The sequence below is a fragment of the Caretta caretta genome, chromosome 2 (assembly GCF_965140235.1).
Source record: "Caretta caretta isolate rCarCar2 chromosome 2, rCarCar1.hap1, whole genome shotgun sequence".
In the NCBI taxonomy this organism is placed as follows: domain Eukaryota; kingdom Metazoa; phylum Chordata; order Testudines; family Cheloniidae; genus Caretta; species Caretta caretta.
Window position 1 is genome coordinate 30,916,016 of NC_134207.1, and position 20,526 is coordinate 30,936,541.

Genomic DNA, 20,526 nt, shown 5'->3' on the forward strand with positions numbered 1-20,526 from the left:
TTTCCCCACCCCTGTGCTACACCATGCCTCTTACTCCTCTTTTAAAGTGGTTGTCATGGTGGCTAAAACTATGCCCCCCCGCACCGCATTCCTGTGCAAAGGATCTGCACTTCAGTTAAATGAAACAGAGATCCACCCTGTCATCAGGGGAGGATGTGTGCTAAGATGTAGCAACAGACATTAAAAGTGGATCAAAATAGAAACCTTCCAGGGGGAAGAGGCAACTCCTTATTCATTGTCCCCAAATTGACTGGCAGGAATTTTCTATTTCTAATCCTCCAGCACATGCTTTTCCTGAAGGTCCGGTCTTCCACAAAGACAGTCAGAAGAGTTTAAAATAAACTTCACTTGGATTGGTTGCCAATGGCGTAACAGAAATTAGATGTAATTCTGCTGTCTTCACTGGTGTTGATGGAGCACAAAATAGTTAACACATGGAAAGTTTGTCAATTGATTAGAGAAAAATGCTACCCTGAAAGAAAATAAATGTGCTAGGAGATTTCAGCAAATGAAACGTTTAAAGTGGGTTGATCTTGGTGAGAGTACAGTGGAACAAGGTAATATATTTTGATCAGATAAGGTCAAAGGAAAAGTGGTGTCAGTCTGTACTTCATACAAAATGGATTCAGTTTGCTTATCAATCTCTACACATCGATTTAAAGATTCTGCTAATTGCTTAAACATTGAAGAACCATGAACTGGATGGTTGTTGAAGTTCTAGACATTAAGACTTTGGATATGGAATTTACACACATAAGTTTGCTGAAAAAAGGGTATTCTACCTATTTTTAAAGAGAAAATAAAGGTAGACTCCCATTTTCTTTGGAAACTTTTAATACAGTTTTAACACTCTGCCCAAGGCCAGACAATTCCAGATGATAGAACTAATCCAAAGACGGTTTAAAATATTCTATCCAGAAGTTATCCATTGTGAGAGAGTGAAAAAAAAAATGCAACTGTATGGGAAAGATATACTTAGTATTTCTCAGTGTGTATTCTTATTATAAACATTTGTTTTCCACATTCCGCATGCACACATGAGTGCACATGCATACATATTGTGTGCACGCACCCACACAAACAATTTATGTGTATTTGTGAAGTACTTTGGGAATCCTCAGGTAGTAAAAAGTGACATGCAAATATAAGACAGTATTTCATTAATATTTATTATTAATAAAAGTGACAGTAAAGAAAGGGTATTTCCGAGAAAATCCTAGCTCAGCATTCCCATGATTTTAAACAACAGCAAAAAAATATTTTAAAATGCTTTAGAGCAGCATTGTACCATAGGAGGGTTATTGCATTTGGCTTCTGTGTTAATCTAGAGTTACTACCATGGTTCTGCAACCTGTCATTGATATCCTAAAATCTCTAATAGTAAAAAAACTAATCTGTTCAGATAACTCGATTGTAACATAATCAGAGGACTCCTAAAACTGCATATCTCAGGAACAGTATATTTGTAAGAGGCTGTTGTAAATAATTACACACACATTTTTCCTTAGGAAAGACGTTCTATGATTCAGTAGACCTGGTGAAGTTTTGACTTTAATTATTGCCACATCCACAATGGCAATCCATGATAACTAATTGTCGACGGCTCGTATCTGCCAGTGGTGCCATTACACTGAAGCAGTGTAACAGAGATAATCCCATTCCTTTTACTCTGTGTCTTGTAGCATTAAGAGTACATATTCAGGACTTGACACATTCATCACTGCAATAATGTTTTCATGATTATTTTCATTTCTGTGTATTTTGGATACTTTGTATTTACCAATGATATGGTTAATTAGTCAATCTTTATTTTTTAGAGAGCAGTAGCAAAAGAATCACACATGTAAGTAAAAAGAGAAGGAGGACTTGTGGCACCTTAGAGACTAACCAATTTATTTGAGCATAAGCTTTCATGAGCTACAGCTCACTTCATCGGATGCAACGAAAGCTTATGCTCAAATAAATTGGTTAGTCTCTAAGGTGCCAGAAGTACTCCTTTTCTTTTTGCGAATACAGACTAACACAGCTGTTACTCTGAAACATGTAAGTAAGGATGGTTAGATTATACCTTGTAGCCGAACCATTCCGAAGCTGTGGAACCAAAATAAAGTTATTGAATATGATATTTGCAACAGACAAAGGATCCTCTTTATTAACATCTTTAGCATTTTCTTTGAAGTTGTGATAAATGAAGGGGGAGCGGGGGAGCTCCCTTTTATGGCTGGGATGATTTAGTTGGGGATTGGTCCTGCTTTGAGCAGGGGGTTGGACTAGATGACCTCCTGAAGTCCCTTCCAACCCTGATATTCTATGATTCTATGATTCTGTGATACCCAGCCAGCCAGTAGGTATAAAATCCCTCTTAGTAGCTGTTCTCTAATTGCTTTACTTGTAAAGGGTTAAAAAGTCTCACAGCTATGCATAGGTAAAAGGAAGTGAGTGGACACCTGGCCAAAAGAGCCAATGGGAAGTCAAGAGCTTTTTACAATGGAGAAAAGACTTCCCTTTTGTGTGTCTGGTTGTTGTGCCAGGGAGAGGCGGACAGGGCAGCAGCTATGCTGTAAGAAGCTTGGGCCTGGTATGAAAAAGTCATCAGTATCATACCTAGAAACCACTCATCTAAAACCACAGATATGTAAGTAGATCAGGAATGTCTAGGAAGACGCAATTAGGTTTATCCCTTTTATTTCTTTATGGCTTGTGGATTCCCCTGTGCTAACCCCAGGTGCTTTTGTTTTGCTTGTAACCTTTAAGCTAGACCTCAAGAAAACTATTTTTGGTGCTTAATCCTTGTAGTTGCTCTTTTAAAATCTAGCAATAGCCTGAGTTCCCAGATGTATTTTCTTTCTTTCTTTCTTTCTTTCTTTCTTTCTTTCTTTCTTTCTTTCTTTCTTTCTTTCTTTCTTTCTTTCTTTCTAATAAAAATTACCTTTTTTTAAGAACAGAATTGGATTTTTGTGTCTTAAGAGGTTTGTCCACATGTTGTTTAATTAGCTGGTGTCAACAGCTGATTTCTTTTTTTTCTTTCTGAGCTCTTCCCCGGATGTGGGGGTTGAAAGGGGTTGAGGGTATCCAGCCGGAAGGAATTCCCAAGTGCGCCTTCCTGGGCTCTCAAAGGAGTTCTGCACTTGGGTGATGCCAGCATCTACCAATCCAAGGTCAGAGAGAAGCTGTAACCTTGGGAGTTTAATGTAAGCCTGGAGGGGCCAGTATTAATTTTTGGAATCTTTGCGGACCCCCATCTTCTGCATTCGAAGAGCCAGAGTGGGGAATTAGTCTTGACAGAAGTAAATGGCCAATAAGATAACAATTACTTGGATCCATCACACAAGTTTCTCTTTGAAATCAAATATGTTCAAAGTTCCTTTTAAATTAATTATAAATTATTTTAATTTAAATTGTGATTTTTTTCAGTAAAATTATTTATTGTAGTACTAGAACACATTCTTCTCTATAGTATAACAATTTTCTAGTTCATTGATGCCATTTGAAAAAAGCCATAAGAGCCTGGTTCAGTTATGATATCATCTTGTTAATGATTTATTGTTATGGTTGTAGAGTGTTTCAACTAGTTAACACAATTTCCCTTTTTACCAGTTTTGTTAAACACTTTGATATACGTTCAGTGTCTGATAAATACCTATCATTTGTTTTTAATCCTATAATTGGTGTTGTTTAAATATAATTTAATAGAAGATTTACTATTAATTTCTAATGGCTGGATTTTAATATGCATCACCAATTTTCCCTTAATCCTTGAATGCCATAGTTTTATCCAATTCAAATCTGGTTGTCAAAGGTAAATACCTTGACCCTTATTGATGCAAGAGCATGGCATTTTATTTGGCTGTTGGTTGTGTGGGATGCTTTTTACAAGCAGCCTCAGGGGAGGTTGATCAACCCTAAAGATAAATGAACGTCTGCTAGAAGTGCCAGCTAAGGAAATTTGGACAGTTAATAGTTTGAACATTCACCCCTTAAGGAAATACATTAATAAATTAAAAAAATATGTTGCTGCTTTGCGTATTCTTCAAATAAGTGATGCATTTTATATTAAAATTGAGAGTAAAGAGTCAGTGTCACATATGATCAGGTGGCTCTTACACACAAGCATATGACAGAAGGCAGAAGTACAGCTCTGAGTCTAGAAAGGCTGCGGAATAGGCCTTCTTTATGTATTGATTTGGGAAACAATTTATCATCGGATAATTAGAAAAACATGTCTTTTTTTAAAAGGAGGAGATGATATAGTCCTTTTTTTGGTGTGGGGGAGGGGACTGGGGAAAAGGACGAAGAGGGGAGATTGATCTTTCTCTGCTTTGTCCTCTCCCACGGGTCAGATCTCACATCTTGGCCATCATCCTTATAGATGACTGAACGTAGTTCCCTTCACAGTTCACCAGCATCAGACCTTAATTGGTTAGTGGGATCAGTCTCTGTTGAATAATTCATAGATAAGGCCAGATGGTACTACTTTGATCAGGTAATCTGACCTAATTTATAACCTAGGGCAATTAATTATTTCCCATTTGAACTACAGCATATTTTTTAGAAAAATATCTAAATCTTGATTTAAAAAAAATGTCAGTGATGGAGAATCCATCACAATCTTTGGTAAACTAAATGGTTAATTACCCTCACTGTTAAAAATCCAATATTGCAACATAAAGACATTTCTTTCCCTTGAAACTTGAATGGGCTTTCTGTATAGCACCTTCACTTCAGTCAGTTCAAAGACCAAGGCATTCAGGCAAGGGCTTATGCCAGAACTGCCTGCCTGCATTATACACAATAATTGAAATGTAAATAGTAGAGAAAGAAGAAATTCATTGAGACTATCCTAATAAGAACCTCTCAGAGGTTTGAAAAAATGTTGTCAATGATAGTTGTTTGATTTTCAAGTTGAAAGTTTGGTCTCTTGTCAATATCTTCCCAAAGGGTATTAAGCTTGTCAGCAAGAATTGTAACTACCAAAGTCCAAAACCTCTCAGTCTTTAAATATGAGACTTTCAAATGCAGAAGTCTGGTACAGGATCTTGAATCCAATGTAGAGTAGAACAGCCTGAGGACTAACCTGAAAGTACATAGCTGATTAAATTAATTTAAAAAGTCTTTTACACTATAAATCAAATAAAGTCCATGATGCCACTGGTGAATTACCCTCATTTAAAGAGTCAGACAAGATCTCATAGGAATAGTTATCTGGAAGGGCATACTGCCCTCGCTCCCTTAGATCTTGCCTGTGAGTAAAGTATATGCAGGAAAGATAAAATGAGAGGCTCTATGTCTGGTGTTAAAAATTAATGTATCAGTTTAATAAATCTGAGTTAATCAGTAGGTACTAAGTTAAATAAAACCTTATTAATCAGAACATTTTTTCTGTAGAGGACATTAATGTTCCAGCAGCATGGTCAGATGTGATCTAGTGGATGGAACATGAGACCAGGAAATGTGGGATTTCTCCCTTCCCTCTTATTTCCCTCCCCTCACCCACCCTATCTCTGGCACTGAATCGCTTAGGGTAGGTTTACTTTGCAGCTGGGAGCATGTTTCCCAGATAGACAGGCACAGGTAGACAGGCACACACTAGCTCTGCTTGAGCTAGCGTGTGAAAAATAGCAGTGTAGCCAGGGGTGGGCAGCAGCTCAGGCTAGCTTCGTGAGTACAAACTTGCCTGCCCCCCACAGGCACATACTCAGGCAAGAGGAGTAGGGGACTAGAAATCAATGGACCAAAACTGGTGCTTGGGAAATTAGGTCTAATTTGTGGAGAAAATAACAAAATGATGGACCATTCCATCCATCAACCTTTGGGACCCTTAAAAAAAAGAGGCTTGAGGAAGGAAGCTGGGGGGAGGGGGGAATTTTAGCATCATTATGGCGGTGGCAGAAGGATTGTTGTTGTGACAGCAGACCTTGATATTCCACTGGGGACAGTTGACCACCATTACTGCAACTGGGAGTACCTTAGCCTGATATTTAAATTCTGTTGTCTTCCCCTTCTTCATGTGTCCCTTTCTATCCCCTGCTATCTTCTTCCTGACCCTCTTCCCCTCTCCCCACAGCTTTCCTTCTGATTCTGAAATCAGCGGCACTGTACAGCACGATGAGATGGCCCATCCAGGTCTGCTTGGCCTGAGAGATGGACTTGATCAGAGCAGCCAGATGAGTCCCTCTACAAGGGATATGAGTTGGGGTTCAGAGCAACAGCCATTGTGACCAATGTGCTAGCCTAAAGACTCCGTCCATGACTGGCCAGCCACCCTGTATCCAGAGAATATCAACAAAAGCCGTATTTCTTCCATCTTTACTCTCCTATTTCTCTTCTCCCTTCTGTGTCTGTTTGTTTTGTTGAAAGCAGAAAAGTGAGTATCATTTCCAACTCAGAAAGTGTGGGGGCAAAATGATTGCTCCGTTAGAAGAGAAGCCTGAATAATCACCTTATCTACACAAAGGGTTAGGAAAATTGACTATCAGGAGAAGCTACCAACTTCCTTATCATCATGGTGGAGATGACAAACACCAAAAAGTACTTCAAAACTATTATGCCTAATAAAGCCACTTCCTGAGCCCTCCCAGCTCCCAAGAGAGCACTTGTTGTCTTTAATACCTGATTCATTAACTAGAAATCCCTAATGATACACAATGTCCTGGTTAATGTGATGAATTTGACTTCACATTCAAGTCCTCACCTCTTTCCACATCCCTTAGCTACCATCATTTTTTAAAAAAAATGTTTGTGGACATGGCTGTCAATACCAAATGTGAATTTAAATTCTCCGGGGGAAATCCTGGCCCTATTCAAGTCGAATGCAAAACTCACATTGACTTGAACAAGGCCAGAAATTCACCTCCTGTTTTCCCTTGATATATACAAAGACTGAAGACAACATTTCCTTTGAGCCCCTTCTGCTCTCTACTTCTACTACCATCCGACCTGAAACTCACTCACTGAAATAAACTTTTCCTACCACAATACACATGTGCAAGATGGCAGAGTTAAAATTACTGTGGGGAAACAATTTTTATGTCATTGGAATCACAACCTTTAACTTTGTCCCAAAACATATTTCTGCATTTAATTATAATGCATTTGAGCATTGCTAAGCAACATTTAGCAGATCCTGTTTTTAGAAACTTCTACTTATACAACAGCGACCCTTTAATATTCATCATGCAAATTGTAATGGTGTTCTTCAATAGAATTCAAATATTATGCTGTTAATGACCTTTATTGACATTTTTATGTCAGTAGCAATCATATGCACATCAAGTTCAGTCATATCTGCATAAAGCAACTTTGTAAGATCTTGCAGGTTAAAGAAATGTGCATTTGTCAGTTGGAACTCCACTAATATCAACCCAACTCTAATGCAGTGGCAATTTGCTGTTGCTACAACGGCTGCTGGCAGGCCTAAGCAGTATAAAAATAGTGAGACAGATGCATGAGTAATCAGTTATGTCACTTTATTGATGCATTCCTGATTATCCCTTAATGAAGCAGCATTTCTGAAGAGGGAGTACTTCTCTCAAATAAACATTTCTTCAGATGCCAGATTTGTTTGGCTTATACACCTGCTTTCCTTACATGACCTGCTATGGTTAATTCCTACCTACAGGTACACAGGGAAACCAAAATCTTTGGCATACCAGTGGCTCCAAGATCATACTCCATTTCTCAGAGTGAGAAAAAAACCACTGGTTAATTATTAAGTGCCAGATTCTGATATGACTAGCCATATGGTTGAATGTGAAAAAGCACATCAAAATCAGGCACTAAATTATAAATATACCACCAGAGGAATTTATTTATGGCCATGAAGAATAAAATCTGTATTAGTTAGAACACTAGAAGATTTGCATGATGACACTGTAGAACTATAAACCGAGCATATAGATATAAGGTCAATGTGACAAAGGAGGAAAGGAGAGATTGCTAAATGGAAGCTTCTCACATAATTCAGGTGTATACAGGCCATACAGATAGGGCTTTTCCTTTATTTACTACCACTACATGTTTCAGAGTAACAGCCATGTTAGTCTGTATTCACAAAAAGAAAAGGAGTACTTGTGGCACCTTAGAGACTAACCAATTTATTTGAGCATAAGCTTTCGTGAGCTACAGCTCACTTCATCGGATGCATACTGTGGAAAGTTTAGAAGATCTTATTATATACACACAAAGCATGAAAAAATACCTCCTCCCACCCCACTCTCCTGCTGGTAATAGCTTATCTAAAGTGATCACTCTCCTTAAATGTGTATGATAATCAAGTTGGGCCATTTCCAGCACAAATCCAGGTTTTCTCACCCCCCCCCCCCACACACACACACAAAGTCACTCTCCTGCTGGTAATAGCTTATCTAAAGTGACCACTCTCCTTACAATGTGTATGATAATCAAGGTGGGCCATTTCCAACACAAATCCAGGTTTTCTCACTCCCCACACACACACACACACACACACACACACAAACTCACTCTGCTGCTGGTAATAGCTTATCCAAAATGACCACTCTCCTTACATTGTGTATGATAATCAAGGTGGGCCATTTCCAGCACAAATCCAGGGTTTAACAAGACTGTCGGGGGGGGGGGGGGGGGGATAAGGAAAAAACAAGGGGAAATAGGCTACCTTGCATAATGACTAAGCCACTCCCAGTCTCTATTCAAGCCTAAGTTAATTGTATCCAATTTGCAAATGAATTCCAATTCAGCAGTTTCTCGCTGGAGTCTGGATTTGAAGTTTTTTTGTTGTAAAATAGCGACTTTCATGTCTGTAATCGCGTGACCAGAGAGATTGAAGTGTTCTCCGACTGGTTTATGAATGTTATAATTCTTGACATCTGACTTGTGTCCATTTACTCTTTTACGTAGAGACTGTCCAGTTTGACCAATGTACATGGCAGAGGGGCATTGCTGGCACATGATGGCATATATCACATTGGTGGATGTGCAGGTGAACGAGCCTCTGATAGTGTGGCTGCTGTGATTAGGCCCTGTGATGGTGTCCCCTGAATAGATATGTGGGCACAGTTGGCAATGGGCTTTGTTGCAAGGATAGGTTCCTGGGTTAGTGGTTCTGTTGTGTGGTATGTGGTGATTTGTGAGAGTGTTGGGTCATCCTTCAGGATAGGCTATAGATCCTTAATAATGCATTGGAGGGGTTTTAGTTAGGGGCTGAAGGTGACGGCTAGTGGCATTCTGTTATTTTCTTTGTTAGGCCTGTCCTGTAGTAGGTGACTTCTGGGAACTCTTCTGGCTCTATCAATCTGTTTCTTCACTTCTGCAGGAGGGTATTGTAGTTGTAAGAATGCTTGATAGAGATCTTGTACGTGTCTGTCTCTGTCTGAGGGGTTGGAGCAAATGCGGTTGTATCGCAGAGCTTGGCTGTATACGATGGATCATGTGGTGTGGTCAGGGTGAAAGCTGGAAGCATGTAGGTAGGAATAGTGGTCAGTAGGTTTCTGGTATAGGGTGGTGTTTATGTGACCATCGTTTATTAGCACTGTAGTGTCCAGGAAGTGGATCTCTTGTGTGGACTGGACCAGGCTGAGGTTGATGGTGAGAAAACCTGGATTTGTGCTGGAAATGGCCCAACTTGATTATCATACACATTTAAGGAGAGCGATCACTTTAGATAAGCTATTACCAGCAGGAGAGTGGGGTGGGAGGAGGTATATTTTCATGCTTTGTGTGTATATAATAAGATCTTCTAAACTTTTCACAGTATGCATCCAATGAAGTGAGCTGTAGCTCACGAAAGCTTATGCTCAAATAAATTGGTTAGTCTCTAAGGTGCCACAAGTACTCCTTTTCTTTTTACCACTACATGGATTCCTTGTGTCACTAAAGCAATTCCCTGCTTGGAGAAGCACATGTGAAGTGATGATCTCATTCCATGCCCATTGAGTATCTATTCATGCAAAGGGCAGTGGAGCAAGCACCTTGTTAAATTAGGCTCTAATATACAGTATTCAGTAGTAGTACTCAACTGGTGGCAGTGAGACTGCATTTTCCTGTATGTTTGCATAATTCTAAACACATTGTTGGTGCTCAATAGATATAATAATTGGTAATAATTAATGATGATCGCGACCAGCCATTATTCTCTGATATCCAGACAGCCACAGACTATTGGGTTAAAGTGTAGCTTTCCACAGGCACAAGTATCAACCTAACCTCAGAAATTAAACATAATTAAACTTAGCACAGTGATTTCTGTGGACAATCAGGTACTGTAAGATTTATACCATACAGTATAGAATAAACAGGTCTTTGATTATAATTCTTAAGCCAAAAATATTTTCAAAAACAGAAGACAGAAACTATAGAATTTGGGGATATATATACCACATAGTGTAAATATTGCATGTATATGTACTATGTAGTATATATAGGAAGTATATAGTGCAAAGGTGGGAAGACAGTGTTGTCTAGTGGAAAGAGCACAGGATCCAAACTCAGGATAGTTTCAAATAAAAGAAAATATTAATGTTTGTCATTAAAAATACTTAGTCCTTGTACAGTGTTTTTCATCAGTGGCTCTGTAAGCATTTTAAAAGGGAGGTAAATATCATCCTGTAATGCTCTCCCATTCGCATAGCGCATCTCCACCAAATGCGCTACATTGGCACAGCTGCATCAGTGTGGTAGTGTAGACCATCTGTCTGTGTCTTTAAACCCTCCAGAACTTAGTTCCTATTACTGAAAATGGGTCTGATAGGTCCAGAAATAGGGCCAAAATTCAAAGCAAATAGCTTTACATAGTCTTTCAAGTTTTTGCAAAGAGTTGAGAATATCAGGAACCACTCTTGGTTCAGGGGTACATTTCCTGAGAAATATTTGAGGGAATTAACACAATATATGCATACAAAACCATTGAAGATACAAAAGGAGTACTTGTGCACCTTAGAGACTAACAAATTTATTTGAGAATAAGCTTTCGTGAGCTACAGCTCACTTCATCGGATGCAGTCAGCCTACACAGAGCCCAGACCTGAAGAAGAGTTCTGTGTAGGATGAATGCATCCGATGAAGTGAGCTGTAGCTAACGAAAGCTCATGCTCAAATAAATTTGTTAGTCTCTAAGGTGCCACAAGTACTCCTTTTCTTTTTGCGAATACAGACTAACACGGCTGCTACTCTGAAACCATTGAAGATACAGTGCACATTACAGGCAGCTACAAATCCATCACAATTACATTGTATCACAATCACACAGAATACTGTACACATGCTCATTAGCAATTGAATTGGCATTAGTTGGGCACTGTTATGTCCTATGACATCCTTTACTCTACATATAATTTGTTTGGTTATTCTTTCTTTACATGTCTGCTAGATAGCATTTTCACAAAAATTCCCTCTCCTGCAGGAATTGCTAGTTAAAATTCTATAGTCTGGGTTAAGCAGGAGATGATCAGAATGATCCCTTCTGGACTTATGAGCCCGGGAATTGATAAAAAAAAAACTATTAATCTATTATTTCACTAGTGCAGAGTTTGCAAATGTCCTCTTTTTAAAAATACTCTAAATTTTAAACACCAAAATGCTGTTAAGTAAAGCCATTGATTACTAACACATTTTAATAGCTTTCTTGCCACATTTCACCCCATAAATGGCTGCATTTAGTGAATGAATGAGTGGCTTTCCCATATACCATCTCTAAAGTACTTCAGGATCTTACTGGGTGAACTGTGCTGTATGCAAAAATAAGACACAGTATTTTTTTCAAACTTAATATTCTTAGTTTCCTGACTATTTAATACATTTAAGCCCTGACCGTGATGTCCTGGCTCTGTTGAAGTCAACAGCAGAATCCCCATTGACTTCAGTGGACATATGATTTCACCCCTGATATAGAAACAGAGTTCTGAATGTCACAGTCTTTGTGATGTGCACTATTTCTATGGTTAGAGTTTGCTGCAGTGAAAAAAATAGATGCATAAACAATAACAGCAGTGCGATACTTTCAAAAAGCCCCCCAAGCACATTAGTCTGTTGTTGGCAGTAGCTGAAAATTTCCATTTTAGCAGGGCTCTCCAATTAATGAAACACAGAAGTAACAGGCCAACTAGAAAAGCAGGAGCTTTCTTCATCATCCTGATAATTTTATCTCTAAAAGCAGCTGTACCTGTTTGCAAACCCCTTCTTCCGCCCCCCATCCATTTTCCAGGCATGCCTCCTGAGTACATGAACTGTAGCTCCGTCTATAGCAACAAAGTTCAAAATTTCAGACCATAGTCAGGCAACAACAGGGAAGAGTGACATGTTTTACAGATGCCAAAAGTTCAGAGTGAAACCAATTGACTACAAATACATAACGGAAATCCAGCTGTTGGTATGTTTGTTTTTAAGTCCCAATATCCCTGCATTTTTAAAAATCTTTTCTCAGCCTTGACACTATTTTAAAACGTACACACTTGTGCTAGGATTCTAAAAACTAGATTGTAACTTGTAGCCATAGCTCTGGGTAGACACAATATCTCCCTAAGCTTCCTGATTCTCTGGGGAAGAGCCCACATTATACTATTGTGTTGAGGTGGTTTGAGCACTTAGAGGTGCACAGAGGCAACTGTCCCAACTTTTCCCACAGCAATGAGGCCACAGTCATGCCTGACCCTTGTGTCTAGTGATGGGGGTTAGAGGCTCCTAGTATGTGTACACACAATCGTGAGCATCTGCACAAGAGCCAGGAATAATCTGGCCCCAAAGTGTTTAAGAACAGGCACCTAAATAGAAGTCAGAACATTTTTAAAGAACCAGATGGCAAAGTTAAGGAGTTGTGTGTAGACTGAACAACCAAAAATTACATTGATTATGAAATTCTAAAGGTTACAAGAATCTTGAAGGATATTAAGATCTATTTAGTTTATTAAACTCCCCACTGCAGTGGGATTTACCTTTGCAAATTCCAGTCATGTTAGTGAGAGTCATCTAGCTAAATGCTATGAAGAATTTAAGAAATTAATTCAATTACATCATTTTAGTACTCATTTATATTTAATTCAGAATGTTAAAATTAAAAATTAGTTTTTTAACATTAACATTTATGACTAGTAGCACTTGGCATGTAATTCTTGCATTTGCTTTTCAGAGGTTCATAAACAGGTCTCATAACATAAAGTTCACAGGCCTTCCTTGTTAATGCATGGGCCCTTTTTCTTAATGCAGAATTAGTTCACAAGTCTGCCATTGCATGTGTACTAGAAGGGAAGATAAACTATAGAGTAGCACTGCTAAGTTATTTAAAAAGGATTAAATTTCACATGCAGAAAAGTTAATCACAAAGTGATTGTCGTTTTTAATTATTTCTGCTGGGGGTTTTTAAGCTAATCTAATTGTTAGTTTCAGCTCCCTGATCCAGACTTGTGATCTCTCTTTCTATGAGGTTGAGACTACAAAGACTGGGTCAGACAGCCAATACCCTGTAAGTATGATAGAACTGGAAGATGATAAACTGTAACCATAACAGATTTCATTTTTCTTTCTGAAATAAAGGACACTTCACATCTAATTCCACATGCATCAGGACACTAGATTCCAACATTTCTTCAGCTCCGTGAATGTACTATTAAGGTGTTAAATTATTTCCAGCTGGTTTTTGATGGGGTCTGTAAGCTATTTTGGTCATGCTGGACCTCTTAACAGAGATTGATATAGTTGTCTAATGGCTGTTTCCTTGGTGACTAGAATGATGTTGCTGAAGAGATCATTCTATTGATGGAGGGCAATTGTGTGCCAATATCAAGGACCTGATCCAAAGCCCATGTGAATGCAATGGGACTCTTTCAACTGACTTCAGCAGATTTTGGATCAGGGCCTATTGAAGCTGAAAGGCAGCAACCTTCTAGGGTTATTCTATGTGTCATGAGGTTCAACATATACAGTGCTGCTCAGATGTATAGCTATTAGTGACTTTGTAAAGAACTTAGCAGCAAATGGTTTCATGTTCAACCAGTGGGAAAAACTGATTGTCTTTCTCCTGTTCCACTGACTGACAAGCCAATGACTAGAACTAGCCAAAAATACGGGGGGCGGGAGGGGGGAAGGAAGGTGCGAGAGGGAAAATTGTCAACATTTTCCCTTCTTTTGAAAATGAGTGAACCGACTAACCACTAACAAAACAGCAAAACTGACAGTACACGGAGAACTGTCAGATACACTGAAAATATTTCTCTTCAATTTCTGTTTTGTGCTCTTAATGTAAAGGAGGTAGGAACAACTTAAAAACTGCATTCCATTTCAGAATGTTAATGGTGTTAATCCTTAGTTAGCACCTTATTTCCCATCCATTAGCAAACTTTATAATTAATCCAATGTAAATAATCTGAATTTAAAGGGACACTGTCAAACACAATTTACTGTATCCCTGGGTTTGTTGGTTGTAAAACCTATTCCTTAATGTTAATTGTTGTGGTTGTGTAATCACATTTCTACTCCCTTTCTATTTCTTATATTTGGTCAGAGAGGACTCGGCCCGCTAATTTTTACTACCAACTCACATTTGATCCTGTCTGTCAAATGCCAAGTTGTGAAGTACTGATTAAGTAAGCCAGACTTTTATTTTCCTTGCACACAGTGACCAAGTATCTCTAATTGGTGCTTGAGACAAAATTCTATTTATAAAGCTAGCCCTTAACAGTGTGACCAAAATCAGTTTGACTATTATTACCATCTGAAAAATCCACACACAAAAACATGACTTGTTTGGTGATTCTTTTTAAGCCAGGGCTACCTGACATGGCTGTGGGTCAGATTTAGAGCCCAGGCTCTGATTTAACTCAGGCAAGGACCTGCCTGCATTTCAGTGAGGACATAGGCTAAGAGCTGATAGTCCTCCAATGACTTTGCCACAATACTCCTCAAAGGACAGACAGTTTCTCCAAAGGATAGACAATTGGCACAATTGACTGGGAAAGAATCCTGGAGTGTCTCTGCACAAAGAACCATGGACGATGGCCTCAGTCACACACGGACAAGTGGTCAAACAGTGAGGACACAGTACCATGCTACCCCTAGTCACTTAGCTCTTTTTGGAGCACTAGCTAGAGTAGACCTAGCATGTGTCTGTCTACCCAAGCTGGGAAGCATGTTCCTGCTGCAGTGTAGATGTACACAATTCTTATGAAGCCACCAGATGGCACCAGGTTGGGAGAAGTTTCAAGCATTTTGGAGGACAGAATTAGAATTCAAAAAGGTCCTTGTAAAATCAGAGAATTTGTCTGAAATCACGACATTGAAAGTACTACACTTTGGAAGAAAAAATTCAAATGCCCAAATACAAAATGAGGAACAACTGGCTGGGCAGTAGTACTGCATAAAAGGTTCTGAGGGTTATAGTGGATCACAAACTCACTAAGAGACAACAGTGGGATGCAGTTGTGAAAAAGGCAAATATCATTCTAGGGTGTATTAACAAGAGGATGTATTCACAAAAAGTATCACATGTAAGACACAGGAGGTAATTGTTCCAGTCTACTCAGCACTGGGGAGGCCTCAGCTGGAGTACTGTGCTTAGATTTCACACTTTAAGAAGGATGTGAACAAACTGGAGAGCGCCAAGAAGCACGCAACAAAAGTGATCAAAGGTTTAGAAAACCTGACCTATAAGGAAAGGTTAAAGAAATTGGGCATGTTTAGTCTTGAGAAAAAAAGATTGAGGAGAATCTTCCAATATGTTGAGGGTTGTCATAAAAAGGATGGTGATATATTGTTCTCCATGTCCATTGAAGACAGGAAAAGAAGTAATTGTCTTAATCAACCTCAAAGGAGATTAGGAAAAACTAACTGTAAAAGATAATTCAGTACTGGATTAGATTACTAAAGTATGATGTGAAATCTGAGTCATTGGAGAGGTTTTTAGGAACAGGTTAGATTAACACCTGCCAGTGATCATCTAGGTTTACTTGGTCCTTCCTCAGCATAGGAGGCTAGACTAGATGACCTCTTGAGTTCCTTTCCAGCCATACATATCTACGATTTGCTGTGCATTTTGCCCTCTCATTTGACAATATGTTGAAAATAATGGTCTCCTTATACAGACAAAACAGCATGCCCAAGGGCAGAAGCATAGCAACTTTAGGAAAGAAGAGAGCAAGTTGCTTTAATCTATATTCAGTTTTTGAGCCCGGTGAAAGAGAGGTCAGGAAGTCAACATGCAGAGTTCACAGCTGTTGAGCCATACTATAGGTCAGAGCAAAGCACTATTATGGAGATTCCCAGCAGGATTCCACTAGGCATGTAGGAATTGCATGGGGATTCTTCTATAGTGACTGCAACCATACAGTAGTGTGCAAGATCATCCCCATCATCAGGAGAAGAATGAAGACTCATTCTTTGAAACCTGCATGAGCTGCCACTTTAAGTCTGATATTATTTCCTATGTAAATAATTGTTTCCAATTACCATGCTTCATCAGACATAAGAAGTGTAAAATGGAGGTCTTAACAATAGTCTCACTGAAGTAAAAAAGAAAACTCCCATTGATTTCAGTGGGATCAGGATTTCACCTAAAGTAGAGAACAGCTTCCCCAGGATGAAACAAAAAATGTAGAACATTCATGTATTTAAAAATAAAATAAAATCTAAGGCTGAGTGAATGGTTCTATATTCTAACATTAAGCAGCTTTAGCCAGTTGAATAGACTCATTTTGTAAAAAGAAAATCAGGTTAATGCAGTAGCTTGTTCACCTCTAACAACTAAAACAGTTGCTAAAATTAGACAGTGAAATTACACTAGACTTTAGGGGCAGATAATACTTCTGAAGGTCTCTAGAAACAAAATTGAAGCATTTAATAGATAAATCAGTTTGATATAGATATATTTCTGGGGCTAGTGGAGTAACACCATTAGTATTATTGTTTTCTGAATTTATGGTGGCCTCAGATACCATCAGTTCTAGGAAGGTGCTTTAAAATCTACAACAGTAGATGGTAATAATTATTGTTTCAGCAAGACCCTACTGGAATAAGTTTAATGGGGATGCAGTTTGCTAGTGTCATGTAGGTTAATGATTATCTTTTTCTAGATAATAATTAGGCCTTCATTAAGGACAGCAGAATTCAAAAGACCTCAGTTAGAGTGTCAGTATACAGAAGGTGGCAAGCAGTGCTTGATTTGTAATGAAAGAGGTGCCGGGGCTCAAGCAATTTTTTTTTTAATGTTCGTAACTGACACAGCAAGCCCAGAGGTGCTGGGGTTATGACCTGCCAAGCCTAGAGGTGCTGGGGCTCAAACCTGGCAAACCCTGGCACAAATTAAGCACTGGTGGCAAGTCAAATAATTCTACATCAATGATCCAATGAATATGTTTCTTCTACTTTCTATCTAAAAGAGAAGTAAGAAAGTCCAAGGACATTTCACTGAAAATTACTACCCTTAATGCAATTTTAAGGCAGATAAATTGAGTATTACAATATCAGGAAATACTGAATTACCCTTGTAAAGTACTATGGTTTCTACAGTAATTATTTAAAACGCTGCATCTAAGGATAGTGATACTGCAGTGCTTTGGACTACTAATGGTAAATACTATAGCATATTTTTAAACAAGGGTTGAAACTGAAAGCTCATTCTTAACTCTGCCTCTTTGTGCTTATGCTATAAAAGATGGTCTCTTGCTGTCACAAATATATAACCTAGAGTAGATTATTTTGCAACTTTAGGTGGACATGTAACACACACTTACTTTGGAAATGGCTTAAATGAGATCTACTAAACAAGCCAAGCTGTTTAAATGATTTTATTTTTAATGGGTGTTTGCTTATTTTATATCATGTGGCATCTCCCGCACACCAACATATTTAGGTTTATTTTTCCTTGCTGCTTTAAAATGACTCATACTCTCTTTTTTTCCTTCCCCAACTCCTTTCTTTCAAGATTTACCTTGTCATTATGGATTATACATTCTATGATGATTGCAGAACTGGAAGCTGAGGTGTACAGTATGCAGTGCCTAGAATTGTCCAATAGTACCTCTTTCTTCTTGATAGTCCATTCTTTATTTCTCTGTCTAACTGACTAATGCTTGTGTGGCTTTTTCCAGTTGTAGATGGTGTTTTCCCTGTAGGTAACACATTATGAATGAAGTGTCAACATGAGTATCCTTATCACCTTGACTTTCACTCACATATACTACTCAACTGCTAGACTGATTATTAGGATTAGAAGAAATGTATATTATACTGTTACAGTAATGTTGGTTTCCTTTTGTAGTGGATGCAAATGGGGAGAAAACATGTATCTTTTCCCAGGTGTCAATCTACTTATTCTATTTTAAATTCAATGTTCCTTGATATATAGCTCATCTTCTCCATGAAATTTCTAATTCTTTCCCTTTTTGTATTCATGATATGTACTTCAGTCTCTACTGACTTGCTGTTTTCCCAGAAACTAGATTATTTTCACATGACTATCAGTACAGTATGTATTCACAAAGACTTAGAGAGCACATCCTGTATAACACACACTCAAAATCTCCTACAGATACTTTTTGAGAGCAATGTACTTTTGAACAAAGAGTGGGAGTTGGCTCTGAAAATTTACTCTGTAATCTTCCCACTAGAAATAGAAAAAATTCTATTGATTGCCTTTAACAGATTAAATCTTTTTTTGCAAAAATGTATGACATTTTCTAAAAACACTCTTGAAAACAGTAACGCAAAGGTTAAGGAAATGTTGCAAGGTATTGGTTAAGAGACAGTTGTTTCCCACTGCTTTGTTTATGGAAGTGTAAGTGTAAGACAAAAGGGAAAGGAAGGGCTCTGAGGACAAATACTTTTTAGCTCATTTCCCCGCCTCTTTTGTTTTCCTATCTTTAGACTCCATTTCCCACAAGATTTACCTACCCATAACATTTTCCAGCAAAATAAAAAAGTGGTGGTAAGGAGAAATCTTTCATTTATGTTCAAGAACAAAGCAGAATAGACTTATTTTTGGGATGATACTTTCTTTAGATCTTGCGTCTGATGCCTGAACTCCATTCTTTTTGCCCCTTTCAAGATCTGTTCCTTCTTTGGAAAAAAAAATAAATAAAGTTTAGTCTTCCCCCAACCCCATCCCATTCTTTCCCAACTTGAACATTAATTGATCTCACCAATAGATGACATGGCTGGAAGCTATTTCATGACCTAATATGCACATCAGCTTTCAGAAGAACTGCTGGGAGTACACTTATGTACTCTGTAAAGTGGCTATTGTTTATTAAACATTGTAAATACATTTTCATTAGACAGTATGGAAGCGGGACTGTCTCTACTCAAACAGCCTAAGGCAGTAAAATGTTTAGTGACTACTTGGTATGCAAGTGTCTGCATGGGTTGAGAGGTGTGGGTATTTTCTGGGGTAGCGAAGCCTTCAGAGCCAGCCCTCTTTGCAAAATTTATTTATTATTATTATTGCCCTTATATAATACACCAAGAGTAGGACAGGTGATAGGTTAGCTTACAGGCCTCTTAAAGTGACCCTAAGAAAAATAAAAGCATGGAAGGTTTGTCTCTTATATGTCTAGACAATGTCAGGCCTCAATACCTTATTTGTCATTGTCATAAATATAAAGGGAAGGGTAACAACCTTCCTGTATACAGTACTGTAAAATCCCTCCCAGCCAGAGGCACAAAATCCTTTTACCTGTAAAGGGTTAAGAAGCTGAGGTAACCTGGCTGGAACTTGACCAGAAGGACCAATAAGGGGACAAGATACTTTCAAATCTGGGGGGGTTAGCGGAGGGATAGGTTTTGGTCTGTGCTTGCTGGACACAAATCAAGGAAGCAAGCAATCCAACTCCATAAGAATTAGTAAGTACTAGCAAGGGAATGCTTTTTGTTTTGGCTTGTGACTTTCTCTGTGCTGAGAGGAAGGTGTATTCCTGGTTTTCTTTTAGTAACTTTAAAGTTTGGCCCAGAGGGAAATCCTCTGTGTTTTTTAATCTGATTGCCCTGTAAGATTATCTTCCATTCTAATTTTACAGAGGTGCTTCTTTTACCTTTTTTCTTTATAATAAAGTTCTGTTTCTTTTAGAATCTGATTGGGTTTTTTTTTAATGTCCTAAAAAAACCCATGGTTGGTCTGTGCTCATCTTGATTATTCTCAAGCCTTCCCAGGAAAGGGCGTGTAAGGGCTTGGGGGGATGTTAGAGGGGAGAAGGAACTCCTAGTGGTCCTTTCCCCTGAGTTTGTCTAAATTACTTGGTGGTGGCAGCTTTACCTAATCCAAGGTACAAGGGAGAATTTGTGCCTTGGGGAATTTTTAAACTAAGCTGGCAGAAATAAGCTTAGGGGGTCTCTTATGTGGGTCCCCACGTCTGGACCCTAGAGTTCAGAGTGGGGAGGGAACCCTGACAGTCATCAGGATCAAGTAGTATTTGCAGAGGCTGTAATCAATTTAGCTATCATTCAAAGGGTAGATATTGCCCTCTCCCTTTTATGGAAGGATACAAAGGCCCCAAAAGCACAGAATCCATGGTTGTTCCACTACCTGGGAAGAGACAAGCCCGGAGGAAGTCCACCTGCACACACATCCTG